The sequence below is a fragment of the Peromyscus eremicus genome, chromosome 1 (genome assembly GCF_949786415.1).
Source record: "Peromyscus eremicus chromosome 1, PerEre_H2_v1, whole genome shotgun sequence".
Taxonomy (NCBI): domain Eukaryota; kingdom Metazoa; phylum Chordata; class Mammalia; order Rodentia; family Cricetidae; genus Peromyscus; species Peromyscus eremicus.
This window is the reverse complement of record NC_081416.1, coordinates 185319342-185344193: the sequence shown is the minus strand read 5'-3', so window position 1 is coordinate 185344193 and position 24852 is coordinate 185319342. Positions and strand designations below refer to the sequence as shown.

Here is a 24852-nt window from a genome sequence, read left to right as displayed (position 1 = left end):
TGGTTTGTGTATCAGATGATTGTGGCTTCATAAAGTGAAATAGGTAATCATTCTTCTGTTTGTATTTTGTGGAATAATTTGAAGAGAATTGATGTTAGCTCTTACTGGAATGTCTGGTAGAAGTCTATCCTAAAGACATCTGGCTCTGTGATTTATTTGTTTTGGAGACTGTGAAAGACTGTTGCTATTTCCTTAGGGTTTGTAGGTGCATTTCAATTGTTTGATCTTGATTTAACTTGGTAAGATATATCTATTGAGAGAATTATGCAATTCTTTTTTATTTTCCAATTTTTAAATACAAGTTTTCAAGTATGACCTAATGATTATTCAGATTTCCTTGATGTTTATTATTATTGTCTCCCTTTTAAATTCTGATTTTGTTAATTTGGATATGCTGTCTATCTTTTTTTAGTTTGGATAAGATTTTTTTTTATTTTCTCAGAAATTCAATTTTTGTTACATTTACTCTTTTTAATTGTTCTCTTTTTATCTTATTGATTTCAGACCTCAGTTTGATTATAATAGTGTCTATTCCTCTTGGATGGGGCTTAATTCTTTTTGTTCTAGAGCATTCAAGTGTGTCGTAAATTGCTAGAATTAGTTTTCTCCATTTTTTTTTTTGTAAAAAAGCTAGAAAAATGAACTTTTCTTTTACCAGCACTGCCACTGTGTCCCATAACTTTGGGTGTATGCTGTATTCATATTCATTTCATTCTCAGAAGTCATTAAGTTCTTTGTTCTTGCCTTAGATCCCTTAGTCATTCATTAAAGAGTTCAGTTACAATGACTTGAAAAGCTTTCTGGTTTTTCGCTTATTGTTGATGTTCAGTTTTAATCTGCAGTAGTCCGATAGGATCCAGTGTCTTATTTCAGATTTCACGCATCAATTGAGACTTGTTTTGTGATCAACCATGTCGTCAGTTTTGGAGAAAGTTCAATGAGGTCCAGAAAAGAAGAAATACTTTTTGTGTTTGAGTGCAATGTTCTGTAGATATCTGTTAGGTCCTTTGATTGATTTATTTATTTTAAATTTTATTTTATAATTTAATTTAATTTTACATATCAGCCACAGATTCTGTTGTTCTCCCTGCTCCCGCCCCCCCCTCCCCCGGCCCCTCCCCCCAGCATACCTCCCATTCCAATCTCCTCCATGGCAAAGACTCCCCTGAAGATTGAGTTCAACTTGGTAGATTCAGTCCAGGCAGGTCCAGTCCCATCCTCCCAGGCTGAGCAAAGTGTCCCTATATAAGGCTCAGGTTCCAAACAGCCAGCACATGCACTGAGGACAGGTCCCGGTTCCACTGCCTGGATGCCTCCCAAACAGTTCAAGCTAATCAACTGTCTCACTTATCCAGAGGGCCTGATCCAGTCAGGGGCTCCTCAGCTATTGGTTCATAGTTGATGTGTTTCCATTTGTTTGGCTATTTGTCCCTGTGCTTTTTCCAACCTTGGTCTCAACAATTCTCACTCATATAAAAGCCCCTCTTTCTCACCTGTTGGACTCCCGTAGCTCCACTTGGGGCTTGGCCGTGAATCTCTGCATCTGGTTCCCCTAGTCATTGGATGAGGTTTCTAGCATGACAATTAGGGTGTTTGGCCATCCTATCACCAGAGTAGGTCAGTTCTGGCTCTCTCTTGACCATTGCCAGTAGAGTATTGTTTAGGTATCTTTGTCACTTTCTGTGGACCTCTCTAGCACTTTGTTTCTTCCTATTCCCATGTGATCTCCATTTATCATGATCTTTTATTCCTTGTTCTCCCTTTCTGTTCTTGATCCAGCTGGGATCTCCTACTCCCCTAAGCTCTCTTTCCCTCAACCCTTGCCCTTCATTACCCCCACTCACGTCCAGGTTGTTCACGTAGATCTCATCCATTTCTCTGTCATTGGGCAATCCCTGTGTCTTTCCTGGGGTCCTGTTTTTTAGGTAGCTTCTCTGGAGTTGTGAGTAGTAGTCTAGTCATCTTTGTTTTACATCTAGTATCCTCCTATGAGTGAGTACATACCATGTTTGTCTTTCTGATTCTTGGTCACCTCACTCAGAATGATTTTTTCTAGATCCATCCATTTGCCTGCAAACCTCATGATGTCATTGTTTTTCTCTGCTGTGTAGTATTCCATTGTGTATATTACCACATTTTATTTATCCATTCTTCAGTTGAAGGGCATCTAGGTTGTTTCCATGTTCTGGTTATTACAAACAATGCAGATATGAACATAGCTGAGTAAGTGCCCTTGTGGTATGATTAAGCATTCCTTGGGTATATGCCCAAGAGTGGTAAAGCTGGGTCTTGGGGAGATTGATTCCCAATTTTCTAAGAAAGCACCATATTGATTTCCAAAGTGGTTGTACAAACTTGCATTCCCACCAGCAGTGGAGGAGATTTCCTCTAGGTCCAGATCGTCTCCAGCATAAGGTTTCTTCAGTGTTTTTTTTAAATTTTATGTCTGAAAAAGACTACAGACTTAAATATTGAGTAAATCTGGGACACTACAAAAAATGTCTAAAAGCAAAACACAAGGCAAGAGGCCCAGAAAAGTATTTTCAACAAAATCATAAAAGACATTTTTAACTTACAATAGGATATGACTATGAAGTAAAGAAGCATACAGAAAACCAATAGATTGAACCAGAAGAGAATCTTCCCTAAGCACATGATAATCAGAAAACCAAACATACAAAACAAAGGAAGCATATTAAATGCAAGAAGGAAAAATCAAGTGAAATACAAATGCAGTGCTGACTTGTAAAGTGAGACTCTAAAAGTCAGAAAGGTCTAGACTGACTCTAAGAGAACAGAGATGGCAGGTAGGCTACTATATCCACCAAAGGATTCAGTCACTATAAATGGAGAGAATAATGTATTCTGATACTGCCAAATATACATAATATTTATCTACAATACCAGGCCTATACAAGTTACTAGAAGGAAACTACCAACCAAAGGAGTTTAACTACATCCATGAAAACACAAGGTATAAATAATCTCAGCACAGCAAATAAAATATGTGACACACACACACACACACACCAAAAAAATATCAGGAATCAAAAACAATTGGCCATTGATATCTCTCACTATAGTCTTATTCACTAATAAAAAGAAACAGACTAACAGAATGGATGGGAAAACAGGATTCATCCTTTTTTGCATACAAGAAATTCACATCAACATCAAGTATAGGCTTTTATCAGGATAAAAGTTTGGATTAAATATTTCAAGTACATGCACCTAAGAATCAAGGGTGTGTAGACATTTTAATATTTGACAAAAAAGTATTCAATTGAAAATGAGTACAAAGTGTAAGGAAGGCCACTGCACATTCATCAAAGGAAAAATCCACAGAAATAATGTTTCAATTCTTAACATTTAAGCCCCCAAGACAAGGTCACCCATGTTTGTAAAAGAAAAACCAATACTGCATAAATTATATATAGAACACACACATTGATATTGGGAGTATTAATTACCAATTCTCACCAATAGACACATCATCCAGACAAAAATTTAATGGAGAAATACTGGAACTAACAAAGGTTGTAAATAAAATAGTCCTAATTGATATTTACAGAACATTTCACTGAAACAAAAAAGAATATACCTTCTTCTCTGTGCAAAATGGTACTTTCTCCAAAATGAACTATATTCTCAGAAAAAAAGAAAGTCTCAACAGGTACAGGAAAATTAAAACAATTACCTGCATCATATCAGGACCATCATGAATTAAAGCAAGATATAAACAACAACAAAAACAGAAATCTTACAAATTTATGGAAACTGAACACATTTTAATGAATGAATAGCAGGTTGGGATAGAAATAAAGAAAAAAATAATGACAACCTAGACTTCAGTGACAATTAAATTCACTGTATACCTGAAACTATGGGACTAAAAAAAGTGGTGCTAAGAGGAAAGTTCACAGTACTAAGTGCCTACATATAATTCCTGGAGAGATCTCACATTAACAACTCTACAGCATGCCTGCAGTTTCTCGCAAAAAAAGGAATAATGTCACCTCTGAGGAGTAGAAAGATATAGTCAAATTTACGGTTGAAATCAATAAAATAGAAACAAGTGAACTAAGCTAAAGGGCTGATTATTGGGAAACAGCACAATAAACAAATCTTTATCTGTACTAACTAAAAGAAACAGAGGGAATACCCAGATTGAAAACTAAATGAGAAATGAGAGGGGTGCAAACACAGACACCAAGGATAGCCAGAGAATCATAAGAACATACTTTTACAACATATACTCCACCAAACTGGAAAATCTAGAACAAATGGGTAATTTTCTTGATAGGTCTTCCTACCAAACTTAACTCAGTATCAGATATGCAACTTAAATAGACCTCTAAATCCTTTGGAAATAGAAGCAGTCATTATAAGGCCCCCAAAAGTTGGGAGAAACCCACACTCATACGGTTTTAGTGCAGAATTTAAATAGACTTTCAAAGATGAGTTAACACCAAATCTTCTCAACTAATTTTATAATACAGAAATGAAATGAAATTGTCTAATTAATATTATGAAACAGACTTACCCTGATAACCAAACCACAGGTGAGCCCAATAAAGAAAGAATAGCAGAACAATTTCCCAGGTGTACATCAATGCAGAAATATTCAATAAAATACTTCTAAGCCTAGTCCAATATCTCATCAAAATGGTCATCCCAGAGATGCAAGGATGGTTCAATATGTGGAAATCAATTAAGCTATGAAACATATAAACAAATGAAAAAAAAAGATGGTCATCTCATTAGATGAAAAAATCAAACACTACTTCATAAAAGTTCTGAACAGAGTAGGCATGTAAAGGACTTAATTCAACATGATGAATGCAGTTTATGGTAAGTAAATGACCAAAATTAAAAATTGTCATGCTGACTTCTTCATAACTGTTTACTTCCATTTTTTAATTACGTAAAACAACATGAGTGTGAAAGTACAGTCAAAGGTTTAAGCTGCAAAAAGAATAACTATATCTCACTCAGGAGTACAACTTCACAGTGAGAATGAATAGCTAAAACATGATCAAATAAATTAATGAGCATGTAGGAGTTGTGGTAATTCCCATCATTGTTTTTAGTGTGAGTAGAAACTAAGGTCCCCATTGTGATAAACACATACGTCTAATTCAGTCAGTAAATGCAGCAGTGCCTTAAGGTCCATCCAGAATCCCTATGGGATTTTGTGAAAATAGATAATTCAGAATAGCACATAGACATTTTCTGCTTATGTTTATTTCAGCATCATTCAGAATTTCCAATATATGGAATCAACCTTGATGCCCCTCAACAGAGAGGAAATAAAGGAATGACTTCCTATAAAATTTTTGTTTTTATTTCATATAAACAAAGACTCTTTATTGCTATTTACAATGCATTTTTCAAACTTTGAAAGTTTCATTTCACTAATTACCACAGTTAAATATACACACAGTGATTTCTTTTTTCCTTTTCAATAGAGGGTTTCTTTGTGTAACACTCCTGGGTGTCCTCCAATTCCTTCTGTAGAGCAGGCTGGCCTAGAGCTCACAGAGATCCACTTGCTTCTGTCTCCAGAGTGCTGGGATTAAAAACATGTGCCAGTACCATCCGGCCAAGTGATTTTTAACTATGCCATATACATTGGTTTTAGAAAAGTTTAAATACATAGCTTGTATGCAATTTATAAATGATTGAAACCAGTGATGAAATTAAACAAATATGATAACTGGGTACAGAATGCTCTTAGGCATATTCAAATTCAGATGAAAGCCTCACAGGATTTATATACAAATAATCAAGTCAAACCCAACCAGTAAGAAGTAAATGATGTCATTAGCAGGAATTGGGGATGGAGTAGAATGTCATGTTAGGTAAAGAGACAGACTTTGGAAATTCAGATTTTTCACAGACTCTAGATTTCATAGCATGTCACTGTGTGTATGTATGTGTGTGTGTGTGTGTGTGTGTGTGTGTGTGTGTGTGTGTGTGTGTGTGTCTGAGAGTGCATGGATATATATATACCTTTTTACATGAAGAAAGTAGGAAAGGCTTTATTTGAGAACAATAGGCCTGAAGGAATTGGGACTGGCATACTATGTGAAGGCAGCAGGAAGAAAACATCACACAGGTCTCATAAATTAAACAAGCACACAAACATCGTAAAGTGATAATGAAGGTGTTTGAACTAAGAAATTAAATCAGTAGTTATACGAGTATAATGAGTAGGTGACAGAGGGTAAAATACCAACAACAAATACGTGTTAATTGCCGTAATAAAACCACTTATACTGTGTGTTAATTAAAAATAATTGTTATACACAAAAACCATCTGGATACCATCTTGAGTCTGGTCCACTGGAATTTTCATTTTCACTGTGTGAGAAACGTGAATTTTTTTCGATCTTCATATGACAGAATCTTCCTTTCACATTCCTCTATATCCACATCTTAAGTCCCCAGCATTATCTCATCACGGGACCAGAGGTCATGTACATTTTAAATGTTTCTTTTTAAATGTACAGTAAAATCTAAGAGAGAACAGTAGTCCTGTGTGCCTCAAATACTAAACAAGACATATCACACCCACAGAAAAAACTTTGTCCATATATACCTACTTTCTCAGAAGTCCATATCCACTGAAAGAGGCTCATCAGAACATTCTCACACTGGCCTATCATGACCCAAAGCAAAGAGTTGCCAAATATATTCCTACTTTCTCTGCATTACAAATTCACTAAAAGAGGCTCATCATTCCATACTCATCGGAACACTCTCACACTGGCAGTACATGTTCTAGAATACAAACTAAATAGATGACTAGGAAAATGGTATAAGAAGGCCATATCACAGTTTCTAATTGCTTCTAAGATATTTAAAAAAGTCTTCTTTCCAGCCACTATTGGATTGTAAAATGGGCAAGAAAATGCAGGAAATGTAGGTAAACCAGAAGAAATGCAACATCACAATGTATTGATCTTTGTGAAGTGAGGATCATGGAGGAATATCATGTTTTAGAAATCAAATATTCAGCTTGTCTTTTCATTAATAATGATTGGTTGGGAGGAGGAGAAGTGATATATCATACATAGTATATGAAATGAGGAACAGTGGTCTAGTATTCTCTCTGGATATTGTTGAATATTTAAAAATCAACATTTAGCATGTAAATGAACTGCGGTTCTATTAGGAGCTGGATAGTTTTGGAAAAGCAGAATTCAGGACATTTCTGTATGTGCACTGATTACTGGATCTCAAGACAATGGAAGCACAGGATTTGGTAAATATTCTGTACCTGTCATTGTTGTAGCATGAATAGAAATGTTGTAGATGAGTGGAAATAAATCTACCTGAACTCTCCTCCTATATATGTATCAAGCAAATTTCATCACATGGACTGCAGATATCAGATGCAGAGCCACAGAGTAGAAAGTGTCAGAGATTTCACAAGGGGTGAAGAAACACCATCAAAGACAAAAAGAATCATGAATGCACAAGTATCTCTTCTTTGTCCACAGAAATAAAAGCAGATGGGGATGCATGGCTGTTGATATATGTACTTATCTGCATGGCTGGTCACAATGGATACTGCTCAGCCATACAGCTGGACAAATATGTTCACTTTGACTTTACTCTTCTTGTTTGTGAGCATTCCACTTCTTGTGTCCAGTTTCATTCATTGTGGATGCTCCTGGAGAAGAAAGCAGAATGAAGACAAGGATGTAGACTTGGTGACAGATTGTGTCTTCTCCCTTGCAGCAATGCAGTGGCCAGTGAAAAAAAGAGTATTTCAACAACGTTTTGAATATACATAAGTTCCTTTATATATTCTATGAAATATCATCATGAATATTTCATGAGGGCTAGAAGAAGAGGATCAGCACAAAGCTTTGAATCTTCTCCCCCATTTTCCCAACCCACCACATCAACAAACACCCAAAATTATTTTATGGACTCAATGCAATTTTTCCAATTTTAATTTGTTCAGAGAGTGTTGTGTTTTTCTCTAGTTACAACTTTAACTTACAATGCTGGAACCTGAGTTAAGAAAGGACTCTACCTTGTTCCATCACATATAGCCCTCCTCTTCACAGTTTCTATAGCACAGGAGCAGGTGATGACTAATCAAATGACGCCACATTCTATATCAATTAGTGTTATCCTAAGTGGGTATAAGTAATAGCCATAGAGTAGAGTCAGCTGATGGTCCTTTCATTCGTGTATAGGTCTTAATGCATATGCTAGGGCAACTAATATTTGTGGCATACCTAGTCTCAGAAAGTTTTCACGTAGATATGCAGTTACTATTTTAGATGCTCTTCATGTGATCATACTATGCCTTCCAAAGATGCTTCAAAAGTGGAAGTAGGAGACTTGACCCTTGTGAACATCTTAAGTCTTCCTGTTTCTCCACACTTCACTTACATATATTTATAATCACTTGCCTTTAATTTCAAAGTCCAGTTCTTTATTCTCTATTTAGTAAAGGAAGAATGTGTGGACTGTATATGATAGTTTTGCATTCTTTGAAATGTGAGGTTTCCTTGTTTATTTGCATTTGTACAAAATGTACTAGCTCCATATATGGGTATTTCCCATACTATGTGAGACAAAATCCAATCAGCTGTCTTTATAAGTTGAATTCTATCACTTTTGGGATATTTAATCTTAATCTCTCCCAAGAATATTGGAGGCTCTTTATCAAGGTTCACTTTCTGCCCATGATTTGTTAATGTTCTCCTTAGTTAAAGGTAAGTCTATTTTTGCCGAGACTATTCCTGCTAATTGATGAAGTCTCAATTTTCCTTTTAAACTCAAGTCAGAGATCTTTCCACATAAGGTTTTAAATTTTTACTCGGTATATTCGGTAGAAATATCCATTCCAATATATCTTTCCTCAGCATTAAAATTCCCGTAGGAGAATGCTTAGAGAGTAAAATAACTAAAATGCAATCAAGCTTTGGATCTACAAGATCCACATGTCCTTTCTGTACTTTCTTTTCCACCAAGGCCAACTCTCTCAGCTTCAGCTGATAATTCTCTTGGACTACTTAAGTCCTTGTCACCTTCTAATGTTCTGAACAAATTACTCAGTTCATCATTTTTTACCCCAGCAAGTGTTCATAGATGAGAAATATTTCCAAATAATCTTTGAAAGACATTAAGAGTCCACAATCGATCTCTCCTAATTTGTACCTTCTGTGGTCTTAATTTTTGTAGACCTATTTTATATCCTAAATAATTAATAGACTCTCCCCACAAGCAGTCCAGACACTTGCAGCTCTGTCCCCTTGCAGCTCTGTCAACCTGATCTGGCCAAGGTGGGACCTGCAAAGTCACAGCCAAGTTGCTGTTTTTTGAATTCCTGCCCCACAGTTGGTCATCAAATGTAGCTGAATTCTTAAGCAGGCTTATTAAGTACAAAATATGGAGCCAAATATAGTGGTGAAAGCCTTAGAGATCAGGGAAATAGGAAGGGCCGCAAGCTAACCTTACCTCACTATGTCACAGCTTCCAAATTGTGTTCTACTTCCTGTCTAGCTGTGCCTTTATTGCCTTGCTCTTCTGCCCTCTCATTGGCTCTTAGCCAAGTTATGTTGCTTCCTTGTCACTGCCTGTCTGTTCAGACCTCCATGTCTGTATGGTTGGTACTGGTATTAAAGGCTTGTGTCACCATGCTTGATTCTGTTCCCTAGTATGGCCTTTGAACACGGAGAGAACCTGTCTGCCAAGTGATCAGATTAAGCATGTGCTACCACTGCCTGACTTTTGTGTTTACTTAAAATGGCTTGATATTTTCTCTGATCTGCAGGCAAACTTTGTTAACATACAAATAAAATATTACCACATTTTAGCACAATAAAATATCACCACATCCAGCTTATTATGCCATTCCACCTTCACAGCACAGGGCAGTTGTTTCAGTATTTGGGGCTGGTTGGGAATACCATCCAGTTCAGGATGCCTCTTCTATTTACCACAAAGGATTATCTTTAGATCTTTGTCCATAATAAATATTATACCTTCTTACAGAACATCAACTGAAAACAACCAGTTTCCTTTGGCCTTAACTTTTTCCATGGATGAAGTCAATAGGAACCCTGATCTTTTGCCAAATATGTCATTAGTATTTCATTGGCCCAAAGGTGGTTGTAAGACTGTCAAAATTATGCAGTTTCATACCTTTATCTGAAGAAAATCAATACACTCCCCCCAATTATGATTGTAATGAAGAGATTATGTGTATAATGGTACTGACAGGACCAAACTGGGAAACATCTGCGATGATTGGGACATTGCTGGATCCCTACAGATCTCAACAGGTGAGATTTTTCTGGTGTAGGTTTGCAAGAAATTGTGTCTCTGTTGGTACAATACCAAGATGCTAAGAAGAGTGTGTGGAATTACGTGAAACAGCGTGGTTCAAGATACTATTCAGAGATTTGATTCAGCTTCATTTCCTTTTTTGAAGTTGTGATGAGGGGAAAAATAATAGGTAGGAGTTTTTTTTTTTTATAGAATTCTTTGCTGAAATGTGTGTTTCTAAGTTCTTAGAAGTGCATATTACCTCATGCTGCTCTTTGTGTCCTAGATCCTTCAACTTACCTATGGACCTTTCCACACCATCCTGAGTGATCATGAAAAATTTCCTTATCTATATCAGATGGCCACCAAGGACACAGCTCTACCCCTGGCAATGGTCTCTTTGATGCTTCACTTCAACTGGAACTGGATTGCAATGAGCATCTATGACAGTGATCAGCGTACCACATTTCTCTTATATTTGAGGACAGAGATGGAAAGAAATGCAGTCTGCTTTGCCTTTGTGAACATAATCCCAGTCAATATGTATTTATACATGTCAAGAGATGAAATGTATTAACCAAATCATAACATCATCTGCAAATGTAGTTATCATTTATGGTGACACAGACAGTACTCTAGCTGTGAGCTTTAGAATGTGGGAATCCCTAGGTATACAGAGAATATGGGTGACCACTTCACAGTGGGATGTCACTACAAGTAAGAGAGTCTCCACAGTTGGCTCATCCCATGGGACACTAGCTTTTGCACACCATCATTCTGAGATTTCTGGTTTTAAAACTTTTGTCCAGACATTGAACCCTCTGAAATACACAGATGATTACCTCGCAAGGCTAGGATGGATGAACTTTAACTGTGAAGTCTCAGCTTCCAAGTGTAAGACACTGAAGAATTGTTCATCCAATGCCTCATTACAATGGCTAATGGGACAGACTTTTGACATGGCTTTTAGTGATGAAAGTTATGACGTATATAATGCTGTGTATACTGCAGCCCATACTGTCCATGAGATGCTTCTTCAACATGTGGATAATGGAAATGAACAGTACGGTAACTGCTTGAAGGTAGTGTTTCTTCTATTAGATGAAATTATGTGTTATCAATACCATAGCCTGTAAGAGTCTGTCAGATGCCCCAATTTACTGGATTAGCAAATATTAATCAACTAGAAATATTTCTGAAAATTTTTCCTTGTATGGACTTAAAGCCAGAGTCTGATATAAATCTTAATGCAAATGCAATGGAGTGGAGGACACAATTTATCAAGGAATATCAGTGAACATGTTACAGAACACCTGAATATCATTTCACCTCTTCTAATACTGGAAACATAATGGTCTTTCCTCATTAATCCTCTCCATGAGGAGAAGATGAACCCTTGTTCATCAGTTGTCAAATATATGGTAATCAGTGTATTGAGATGGTTTTCAGAAGTGTTCTCAACTGATTGTACCCTACTGTAGGCTCAAGGGACCTCCTTTGGCACTCTGTGAGTAATTACACAGGAAACAGTGGTGGTGTTATTTATTTCAGAACATACATGTGTCCATGTGAGTGAATGATTGGTTCTCACTGTGTATGGGAGCATGTTCTTATTTTCTGTGTATCGGTGTTTATCTGGGTTGCTGTGTATATTGTGTTTCTGCCTATCTGCATATGGGCTGTGGGACTGGAAGGTGATAGAGATTTGTCCTGACTGTGGGCCAGACAGGAAAACTTAAGCTACAAATGGAGTCCAATGTGGTGGCAAGAGTTTCCACCTAAAAACTGAGAAAAAAGATTCTAAAACGGAGCTAAAAACAGTTCCTAATTGTCTCTCTCAAATGAGCGGCAGCTGCTGGTTTGAGCTACTGGTGGGTTCCTGGTGTGCGCGCTTGACCTGCACTATGGCAGGAATGAGGCCTCTGCAAGTGGCACATTAAGCTGCATGGTGGATTTAGACTTTGATAGTACAAAATAAAAAAAGAGGTTTCTGGGCTATACGCTGCTTGGCTAAAAGCATAGACCCACGATAGCTCCCAGAGCTGGTGGTAAAGTACCACCACCATGTTGGGAAGCTGAGGTAGGTGGAGTCAGCAGCCAGAGCTGCTGCAGTTTAAAGCAATAGATTCACAATAAGACAGATTCTGATGTAATAGTTTACAAGGTGTGTAAAATATATGTAGGCTTGAAAGAGCAAAAAAGGAGATATATACAGTTATATAAACAAATACATAGTTTTAAAAAATAAAGTATTTAAAGAGACAGCAAAATTAATATAAAAAATAAGGCACATAAAGATGAATATTACACAGACAATCTGGATAGTGTTGTCTTTAGGATTCTTAACTGCAGAGAAATATTTGATTGTAAAGGAAGCTGAGTTAAACCAATATGTATACTTTAAAGATACCTTGACTTCAAAATTTGGATATAAGGTTATGTTGCTTTGGAAAAGAGTCTCTTTTGTTTCCACAGAAAGCCAGAGGCTATGGATTTGTTCAAGAATAAGATACATGAGGTTTGATCAGCCAAGACCCCCTGAAAGGTCTCTGATGACACCATGGCCCAGACGATCCAACATCCAGAACGATTTCAAGGCACCTGGCTCAGATGATACACCCTCACGGACTACTCCATGATCCTAAAATTTTCTTTGTGTCCCCATAATATACAGCACCCCCCTCCAGCACGAAGTAGTAAGAGAAGCTACGCCCAAATTTCCAAATTATATGTAATTTTACTTTAAGGTTAAAATCTTCCTTTTTGGAAAAAAAAAGGGAAAGTGCTGAGGGATGTTCTGTATGGCAAATGTGTTGCTGATTAGTCAATAAATAAAACACTGATTGGCCATTGGCTAGGCAGGAAGTGTAGGTGGGACAAGGAGGAGAATAAAGCTGGGAAGTGGAAGGCTGAGTCAGAGAGACACTGCCAGCTGCCATGATGACAAACAGCATGTGAAGATGCCGGTAAGCCACGAGCCATGTGGAAAGGTATAGATTAATGGAAATGGATTAATTTAAGTTGTAAGAACAGTTAGCAAGAAGCCTGCCATGGCCATACAGTTTGTAAGCAATAGAAGTCTCTGTGTTTACTTGGTCGGGTCTGAGTGGCTGTGGGACTGGCAGGTGAGAGAGATTTGTCCTGAATGTGGGCCAGGCAGGAATATTCTAGCTACACTCAGCATACATTTGTTTTCTGTCAATGTCTTTGTGTATGTGTGTTCCTTTCTGTGTATATCTTCCTGTGTGTTTTTCAGTATATGTGTATATATGACAGTACTGTGTGTTTTGTGTATGTGCTTGCACATATGAATATCTGTGTTTCTGTGTGTCTGTGTGTGTGTGTGTGTGTCATTCTGTCTTTGATTGTGAGAATAAATTTGTGTATGTCAATGTTTTTCTGTGTAGGGGTTTCAATATGTGTATGTTTCCCAGTGTGTATTTGTCTATAAATGTGCATTTATGTGTGAGCCTCTGTGTTTTTCAGGTTTCTGTTTCTGTGTGTCTGTTTGGGTTAGTATGGCTGGCTGTTTCTGATTGCATTTTGATGTGTGTATCTGACATACGTATGTGTGTGCATATTGTATGTATTTGTATTATATATGTTTGTCTGTATGGATGTGAGTCTCTGTGTGTGTGTATCTCTCTCTCCCACTGTATGTGCGCATTTTTCTCACCAATGTTTTGTGTCTGCATATATGTCTGTGTTTCTGTTTGGTAGTTTCCTCTGAAAGAACTTAAATACTAGGAATGTTATAATACTTTTATTTATCCACTTACTTTTATTGTATTTCTCCCCTGGACAACTTCATTAACATTGCTTTTAAGAAGAAATCAGCATATGTTTTCTGACATCAAGGAAGGGCACACACAATATAGAATGCTGCCTCTCTTTCAGCTGCACTCCTATCTGAGGAAGACTCACTTCACTAATCCTATTGGAGAAAAAGTGAATATGAACCAGAGAAAACCTGCAAGCAGAGTATGACATTCTCCAGATTTGGAATTTCCCAAATAGATTTAGGTTTAAGGTGAAGATAGGAGAGTTTAGTCCATATTCTGCAATTGGTCATCAGCTCCATTTATATGATGATGTGATAGAGTGGTCCACAGGAAGTAGACAGGTGGGTCTGACCTAACTATAATCATTTCTGTCGCACAGCAGTAACACTTTCAAGTGGGTCCATTTGTGCTGCCTTTTAACTGGTGAAATGAACTAGACTGTCTCCACTAAGAAGCATTTTCTAGCCTCCTAGTTTATGTTTCTTCTTTTCAGTTTTTGATGTGACATTTTGTTAATTCTTCAAGGGTCTCCGACATGCACACCATGCATACAGTGATTTTTTTTAATCATTCCAGAACATGTTTCTTGTTTTTATTACAAAAAGAAAATTAATAGTTACCACTGTATTATATTATTTCCAGTAAAGTGAGCAATGTCCTCTTGATACTATTCTGATTACTACACAGTGCTTGTAATTTTTACTGCTGAACCTTTGACATATATGCTGAACCATGAGGATAAATATAAGGAGGAATAAAGTAAACACACACAAACCATTAATTATTATTAAATAATTTACCTTAAGCCTTTTTACTAACAGGTCCTAAATTGCCAAAATCTCTAACCAAATATGAAGATAGTGTTTTCATGGCCCATTTGGATACCCTATGAATTATAATTTTGTTTTTTCTTTCTTTCTTTTTTCTTTTAAATGTCTATGGGTTCTTATCTGCAAGTATGTCTGTGCAACCCTGGTATTTGTAGTGCATATAGATGCCAAAACAATGACTTGGATCTCTGGGATGTGGAGACAGCTTAGTGCCTCACAGTGGATGGTGAAAGTCAAACTTAAACCCTGTATATGAGCAGTAATTTTTATAGACAGTTGAACCAATTCTCCAGCCTTGAAGCATGTTCTGTAAAAAAAATTACACAGTAGAGGAACATTTATTGGTCCCATTAGTTCTTTCATAGTTCTATCAAACAAACAAGAGTGTGCCTGTTTTCGTTATCTGTGTGGGGAGGAAGTATTGTTGGTAGTAAAAGAAATGGCTTTGGAAATTTATAAATGGTAGATATATGAGCATCTTTAGACAGGACACTTAATATCAGAAAAGAACCTTCCTGTCACATATCTTACTTAATATTTGATTTATACATATAAAGAAAACAAATTGAAGGCTTCAAAGAGAGAAACCCATTTCATAGAAATGCCCCTTCTTAACAACAGCAAATTCCTTCATGAACTCTCTTAAAATGGGAGAGTAACCAGTGATGCAATGCAAGCAGTTAGAGATATAACTGTCAAACCCAGTTACTGTACCCAACAAAGTTATTTATAGTCAAAGGAAGCTGTGAGGACTCTTCATGGATAAAACTTGAGTACATCTGGAATTTATCAAAACCCCAAAATGGAGGGCATATTTGAGAGATATTTTCACTTAACATGAAGTAGGAAGATCCATTTGTTACCCAGATCTTTGAGATAGGGAGATATGCCTGATAGCAGGTGATGGTCGTACATGCCTTTACTTGAGAGTCAGAGGCAGAGGGATCTTTGTGTTCTAGGCCAGCCTCTTCTACAGAGGGAGTTCCAGGACAGCCAGGGCTACAAAGCAAACCATGTCGCTAAAACAAACCACCCCAAAAGAGAAAGAAAGAAAGAGAAGGAAGTCATGACTTTAATTGACATCTTTTAACCGGGGAAAAGACACAACTTTTATCTGGATCTTAAGCTGGGAAGACACAACTTTGAATTACATCATTTGATTTTGAAAATCACAATCTGTGCTGGAAGCCTATATAGGGACACTGAAAAAGGAAACGTGTTCTTTGTCTGCTTTCCCTCATCTTGCTAGCAAGTCCTTTTGTTCACTGGCATTAGAACCTACGTCTATGGTACATAAGTGTTTCCTGAAGATCAACTGACACATAACACATCATAGAATGAGAAGATTCTACATTTTTGGATTGCCGTTTATACCTAGTGATTGCTAGATTAGCTAGACCACATCCTAGAAGACATTCTAATAAATTGTGTGAATCCATCCGTACATATATATGAGAGAGAAAGTCAGAGAAACAGAGTGCGGGAGACAGAGAGACAGAGACAGATTCATTCTGTAAGTTCTTTAAGGACCCTAACAAATACCTAGACAGACCAATGTTTAGTGATGTATATGAGTTATAGGAATTCATAACCACTCTAACATTTCTATGGAAGACACCGGAAGAGCTCCTACACACTGAAAAGTAAGGTAAATATATGTGGTCAAAGAAGAGAAAGACAGCAAGCATTAAACACAAGTTAGAAAAACAAGTGTTATATACTGTATCAAATATTGCAATAACAAAAATGGACAATAATTAGCAAATAATTATCAATAACAATTCCATGTCAATCTTCACATTCTCTAAGCATAATACACAAACAAGATTGTTTTGTAAACCAACATCCATTTGTTCTTCTAAAAACAAACCTCACTTACAAATGTAGAGAGACCACTTCAGTAAATATGGAGGGAAAGAATTTGAGGAAGTGGAACATAATAAAGTAAATGAGAGACTAAACACTTTGATGGACATGGTGGAAAAATTCTCAAATAAACACTGACTAATATAAATCAACAACACAACAGAAAGTTCTGTCCCTGTGACAAACATAGCTTCATTCCAGGGATACAGGGATGGTTCAGCATATGCAGGTCAGTTAAGTAAATGGGGCACATAAATAGATTCAAGCATAGGACTACATGATAATCCAAATATGTACAGAAAGTGCTCCTAACAAAGTCCAGCATCCATTAAGATGTTAAAGTAAAAACAAAAACAAAAACAAAAACCTAACACAACAGAAGGAACACATCTTGACTTATTAAAGTTTTTTTTATTAATTAATAATTTTTCCCAGCCTGATCCCATTAAAAGTTTTTTCTATGGCAATCTTATTGACAACATTGTACTGCAGGAAGGGAAACTCAAAGAATTTCCATTAAAGTACCAGTGAGCCCAGGTGTATGTGGTGGTACATATCTGTAATCAAACTCTTAGATCAGAGGCAGGCAAAACCTTCTTAGTTTATGGCCACTGTGGTGTACATATTGAGTCCAAGTGAGCTAGGGTTGCATATAGAGACACTGCCTCAAAAGAAATGAGCAAAAATTGGACAGTGATGATTTTTTCTAGTTCCATCCACCTCCCTTCAAATTTCATGAAGTCATTGTTCTTTTACAGCTGAGTAATACTCAATTGTGTAAATGTATCACATTTCTTTTATCCATTCTTTGGATGAAGGCCATCATCCTGAGTGAGTTAACCAAGACCTAGATATAGAATCATGGTATGTGCTCACTCATAAACTGGACATAAGATAGAAAGCAAATGATAACTAGGCTACACTCCACAGCCCCAGAGATGCTAGTTAATAAGGAGGACACTAAGAGGGACATATGGATCACCCTAGGAAGGGAAAATTGCTGGAACCTCCTGGATAGAGTGAGTGATGGAGACATGAGGAATTGAGGTGGCCCAGTTGGGAGAGGGATGGAGAGGAAGAGCAATTAAAGAAATACCTTGATAGAGGGGGTAATTATGGCATTATGGGGATAGGGAGAAACCTGGTACCAGCAAAAATCCTAGGATTCCACAGGAATGACCCCACTAAGATTCCTAGAGGGGGTGCCTGAACTAGCCTTCTCCAGTAATCATAAAGGTGAGTTCCCTAATTGTTTCATAGGAACTTCATCCAGTAACTCTGGAAGCAGATGAATAGATGCACAGCCAAACACTGGGACCTGCTCTGGGAGTCCAGTTGAATAGAGGGAGAGAGGAGGGATTATATGAGCAAGTGGGGTCTAGATCGTGACAAGGCAACCCACAGAGACAGCTGACCTTTGGGAACTCAGTCAGTATAGACCAACAGGTAGAAAGCCTGCATGGGACCTACTTAAGACCCCTGCATGTGGGTGATAAATGTGTAGCTTGGTCTGTTTGTCGCCCCTAACAGTGGGACTAAGATCTGTCACTGGCACATGAGCTGTCTTTTTGGAACCTATTCCCTATGGTGGGATTAATCACCCAGCCTTGATGCAGGAGGGAGGAGCTTGGTCCTTCTTAAACTTGGTATGCCATGCTATTTTGACTCCCATGGAAGGCCTTACCATTTCTGAGGAGTGGATGTGGTAGTAGAGAGGAATGATGCAGAGGGAACTGAGTAAGAGGAGAGAGGGGAAACTGTCGTTGGTAAGTTAAATAATTTAATGAAAAATACAAAAGAAATTGGATGAGCAGATACATTTTCTCCACTCATCTTCAAAATAGTCCTTAATATCAAAGCAGGTACAAAAAGAAATGGTAAACATGAAATACAGAAATAAGGGAAGAAATGTGCCCACTGGTTGCAAACACCTTTAATTCCAGCATTCGGGAGGCAGGAGAGGAGGATCTCTGTATGATCTTAGTTAACCTACTATATATAGTTAGTTGAGATATACCAACAATACATTGTGAAACCCTGTTTAAAAAAACCACAACAAAAAGGAATACTTGTAGTTAATCACATTGTAGAGAACATGAAAGAGCCCATGCATAGGAGACACTGTGGTTCTGACTCAGAACTCAATAGTCAACAAAGAACCTAAAGTGAGCACCTGGCCATCAGCAGCTGTGTTAACCAGTATATAGACCCCTATCACCAGGATTTTGATTATATAAAATTTTTATGTTTTTAGCTTTAAGAAATCCTATAATCAACTTTAAACAATCTCACTTTTATTCCAGTTCCCCATATATTTGCAGCCATTGTAAGGCACTTTTACCTCAGGAAACTTTCCAGATCAATACTTATCAGTTCATCACTTTGTCTCCAGGAATACACCAGGCTCTGCCTACATAGCTGTTATTCTCTTTACTCTCTGTTTGTCATGCTTTTCAGTGCTATTTATTGGAGTTCATGTTTGCTGTCAGAGGTTTGAAGAGATATTTCCCATCTTTCCAATATCCATTTATCCTAGTTTACTGCACTGTTGCTGTGATTAAACACTGACCATAAGTAAAGTGAAGAGGAAGGGTTGATTAGGCTCATGGGTTACAGTAAAGGGAAGACAAGGCAGGAATCTGGACCCTTCTACTAAAGTATAGACCCTGAAGGAACATTGTCTACTGCTTTGCTCTGCTTAATTTCTTCTACAGCCCTGCTTAGGGACAGCACTGCCCACAGTAGACTGGGGACTCATACATCAATTATGCAGTAATAAAATGCATAAATAATATGACAGACGGCTAGTTCAATGGAGAGAAGGAGAGAAATATTTTAGTTAAGCTTCCCTCTAACTTCTTAATGTACTTTCTGTCAAGGTGGTGAAAATTAACTAGAAAAATCCATTTGCAAGCTCTATGGTGTTTGCCCACAGCAATCAACCCATTCTTATTCCTAAATTTCTAAGATTGGGAAGCTACTCAAATTACTTCAGATTGTTTTCATACATTTACATATTTGGCATTACCAAATATACTAAGTTTAATGTGGTCACTCATTTGGTATATATAAAATAAGCTTATTGATATTTCAACATGCTAACATAATTTTGTTATGGAAGAAGTAGGTAAATCTCCTGATATCAGCGTTCGTCTAATTTTCCTCAGATGCCACCCTCTGTGTGCAGTGCTGATTGTGGTCCTGGATTCAGAAAATTCTTGCAGGAGGGAATTGCAGCCTGCTGTTTTGATTGCATCCCCTGCCCAGAAAATGAAGTTTCTAATGAGACAAATGAGTGTTTGCTTCTGAGATAAATCCTTCACATAGATCATCTTCTCCCAAACACACTGGGATGATCAAAGGTTCTAAAAGGCACAAATAAACCATATCACTTTCCCAAGTTAGTTTTTGTAGAACTACAATCATTATCAATGTCACTTTAAGTAACATGTTATGCCATGACGTACAACTTTGACTCATTGAAAATACATGGCATGTGGCCTTTTCTCAAAGAAAGTTTTGATAAAGAAACTACAATGTAAGGGAATTCTGTACAGTCTTTACTAGTGACTAATCTCCTTGGAAACTATATGTAGATTAGATTCCAATCATGAATTTTGAATAATATTTATATTTTATATTTACATGTCTGTATGTGTCACTACATAAATTTATAAGCACCGTGTATATGCAGAAAATCAATGGAGTATAGACTAGAGATTCTGATCCATTGAACTCTGTTATATGGGTTCTAGAAACCAAATATGTCCTGTGTCTCTTTAAGATTAATGACGAGTAGAAATAAATTCTTGTGAAATTATAAGAAGTTGTTCAGTATGATACAAAGAAATTCAAGCAATATCAAGAGACCCCCCTTCAAAGTATCATTGTGATTTGAAATCTAGAGAAGTGTGGAGAAGTGTTGCCAAAAAAAAGTAGAAAATATGGAGTACTATAATCAATATTTTTATATACAGCACAGTTAATAGATTCAAAAATAGAAGATACAATGGTTTTGTGTGATAGCAACTAGTTACAGTTATACCAATGGTGTTGGCCTCCCTCAGTCCATATTAGTCAAATGATTATTTATTTAGAGTTGGTTTCACAAAAATGGCAGATACATAGATTTTTCTCTCATGGTGGCTTTCATCCTATATAATGAAAGTCCTTAAAGGACATTTATGGCCAGTAAAACAGTTCAAAAGTTAAATTCCTTTCTACTACAGCTGATGATGAGTTAATCCCTAGGACCCATGTAATAGATAGGTATTGCCAGTTCTTAGAGGTTGTGTTATGATCTCTATGCACTTGCACATACAACCTACTACAATTTACTTAAACAAACTGTAATGAAATTGTTTTAAATATGAAACATAAGAATAAAGGGTATTTACAACAAGAAATACAACAAAAGTTAAAGAAAAATATTTTTATCATTTCCTTAATTATGTGCATATATGTGAAATTGGTGGTTGTGTGTACACAATTGAATGTGCATGTGAGAGGCATCCAAGGCCTCTGTAGTTAGAGTTACAGAAAGTTGTGAGAACCCCGACATTGGTCCTTAAACTGAACTCAGTTCTTCTGCAAGTGCAGTGTATTCTCTTCACAAGTGAGACAACTTTCCATTCCCCTAAGCAAAGTATTGAGTTACATGTGACCATAAATGTATTGTTCTAGATAAAAAGACTTGAAACCTAGAATCACATCATGTCTCTATGCAATTATCCAATGATTCAGAGCAATTGCACTCAAGTTTCTTAAATTTTCCATGGTGGAGACTGCAACTTATGGATGGGATATTATTCTCCAAGCAAACCTTCTGTGCTGTCACTCTTGCTTGAGTGTTCTTCTTTAATTGTGATCATGGTGTTATATCAATATCTACTTCACACTTGAGTACACTCACATAGTCTGAGACTCATATAGATGGAAATTAGTGAAAGAGGAAGAAAGGTGTTTGTCTGTTCCCAAATGTGATAGAATAAAGAAGAAGGGCTTGTTAATGCTAAGCATGTACAGAGGTCTCTACCTCCAGGTGTGGATTACTGCTTCTTATGAACAAGACTCAGGGACAAACCATCCTACTGCCAGATAAGGACACAACTGGGGATATTTTTTAATTAATTACTTTTTTTGCATTTATAAACATAAAAATTATATTTATATAATATTCTTCTTTTACTCTCACCCTCCTATTTCCCATATAAACCCAATCACTCTCATATTAGAGCTCTGTTGTTACTTTTGCATGTACATATATACACATATATACACACTCATACATACAGCTTACTCATTATGAAGGAACTCTAGCAAGAATGAGCATGGAAATATGGCTGTAGCAAGTCGTGCCCTTCTTCACCCTTCCCTTTGCCTTGCTAAAAACTATGACATTGCAGTAATAGTTTGAAAAAAATTGGCCTTATTAGAAGGCATGGTCGAGTTGGAGAAGGTGTGATCTTATTGGAGGATTTGTGTCATTGTGGATGCAGACTTGTAGGCCTCTTACATGCTTGAGCCATACCAAGTGAGACAGTTTTCTTCCTGTTGCCTATGGATCAAAGACAAAAAATATCCAGATGCTTTTCCAGCACTATGTCTGCATGCATAGCACCATGTCCCACCATGATGATAATGGACTGAGCCTTTGAACTATATGCCACTCTATCAAATGTTTTCTTTTATAAGCGCTACTGTGGTCATGATTCTAAGAAATGGTAACCAAGGCTATTACATTCCTAAAGCTAGCCACCAATATGTGTTCCCTTATTTGGCCACTTCCTCCTCCTGAGACTGACTCTCAAGTTCCAGCTATCAAAGTATTGATGTCCAGCTACCAAAAACTCTGTTGTGCTTGTCCTAATTAAACTGTCCAATCAAAATTAAACACTTTGTCCTAACCTGGGTTTTCCCTTTCATCTTTATAAGCTACCATTTTCTAAGAGGCCACATCTGTATCCTCTCTATCCAGAGCAGTTCTTTGTCCTTCATGCCCAAAAACCTCTTCCCCCTCTCTTGTTGCTTTCATCTTCTCCTTCATTCTCTATCTCCTATTTTTGTCTACTATTTCCTGCCTATTGTTCTCTGGGTCAAATTAATCTACTTTTTTATTGAGAACTTGATCTTGGCATGTCATGTGTGAATTCTAAGTGTCCCTAGAGATTATGTTTGGTATATCTTCTATATCATTGCATCTGGGGTAGTAAATTCAAACTGGAAAACATATCACAGGAAGTGTCCCATTAGAAGAAACAGTCTTCAAATATTACAAGGACAGCATTCATAAAACAGACAGAAAGACATCAGGAGGCACTACAACCATGGGATTGGAGACTTTAAAATGCACCCTCTGCAAAATAATGGTTAATGATTTTACCCTCTGTCAATTCACCAGTTTAAGTCATGTACTGAATATATCTGTACTTTCTGATAACATCACAAATGGCATCATCAACACACAGTAAATTAGATAACATACTGATTGTTTAGTTTCAGTTCCCATGAAGACAATGAATGAGTATAATGAGTGTCTTTCAACTCCATCCTCAGAAACAAATGCAGATAGTGCAATGCTTCTTCAACACACTAAATTGAAATATTCAGTCAATAAATGGCTAAAGCTGCATTCATCATACTTTTCTTTCTCCACCAGATGTGGAAAAATGTGTGAGGTGTCCAGAGGACCAGTATGCCAACAGGGAGCAGAACCAGTGCATTCACAAATCTGTGATCTTTGTGAACTACAAAGATCCCTTGGGGATGACTCTTGCCTCAATGGCCTTGTGCTTCACTGCATTCACAATTCTTGGTCTTGGGATCTTTGTTAAGCACCATAACACTCCCATTGTGAAGGCCAATAACAGGAATCTTAGTTATATATTGCTCATCTCACTCATGTTTTGTTTCTTGTGCTCCTTGCTCTTCATTGGCCAACCCAACGCAACTACCTGTGTCCTGCAACAAATCACATTTGGAGTTGTATTCACTGTGGCTATATCCACTGTGTTGGCCAAAACAGTGACTGTCCTTTTGGCTTTCATAGTCACAGCCCCTGGAAGAAGGATGAGGTTCTTCATGATTTCAAGGGCACCCAGCTACATCAGTGCCATATGTACCCTCACCCAAATTATTCTCTGCACAATCTGGCTGCTAGTTTCTCCTCCGTTTATTGACACTGATACACACTCTGAGCATGGCCAAATCATCATTGTGTGCAACAAGGGCTCAGTTACTGCATTCTACTGTGTCTTGGGATACCATGGCTCCCTTGCCTTAGGGAGCTTCTTTGTGGCTTTCTTGGCCAGGAATCTCCCTGACAAGTTCAATGAAGCCAAGTTACTGACCTTCAGCATGCTATTGTTTTGCAGTGTGTGGGTCACCTTCCTCCCTGTCTATCATAGCACCAAGGGCAAGGTCATGGTTGTAGTGGAGGTCTTCTCCATTTTGTCCTCCAGTGCCACTCTGCTGGGATGCATTTTTATCCCCAAGTGCTACATAATTTTGTTCCAACCAGAGAGAAATTCTCTTCAAAAGTTAAGGGAGAAAACCTCTTACTGAACACTCATTTAATAAATGGTACTGAAAACTGTGGTGATGGTACAGAGACACCTGTTATGATATAATACAAGATGTATGCATCAGCTAGTGATTCTCATTGTTTCTTCTAATGATAATTCCCAGAAATATCATGTATACTACTTTTCTGTACATTGTTGTCTATAATCTTCCACTCAGACACATTTTACAAGACCTGGTTCTTGGATATTAGTGCATAAGGGATGTGTTCTTATATTTCTCTAATGCAAAGTAATATTTAAAATAAACTCTAAGCAATTCTTTTAATAACTGAATTACTGTGTTTTGTTTTTGTTTTTGTTTTTTTCGAGACAGGGTTTCTCTGTGTAGCTTTGCGCCTTTCCTGGAACTCGCTTTGGAGACCAGGCTGGCCTCGAACTCACAGAGATCCGCCTGCCTCTGCCTCCCAAGTGCTGGGATTAAAGGCGTGCGCCACCACCGCCCGGCCTACTGTGTGTTTTTAATGTAAGAGAAAACAGAGAAAGTTGTAGTAGAGGGAA

General features: G+C 37.4%; 1 pseudogene; it reads left to right on the top strand.

Annotated features, from left to right (window-relative positions):
* The window catches only part of LOC131902654 (vomeronasal type-2 receptor 116-like), a 29935-nt pseudogene extending 5601 nt beyond the window's left edge, over positions 1–24334 (top strand).
* Positions 24335–24852: the final 518 nt, after the last annotated feature.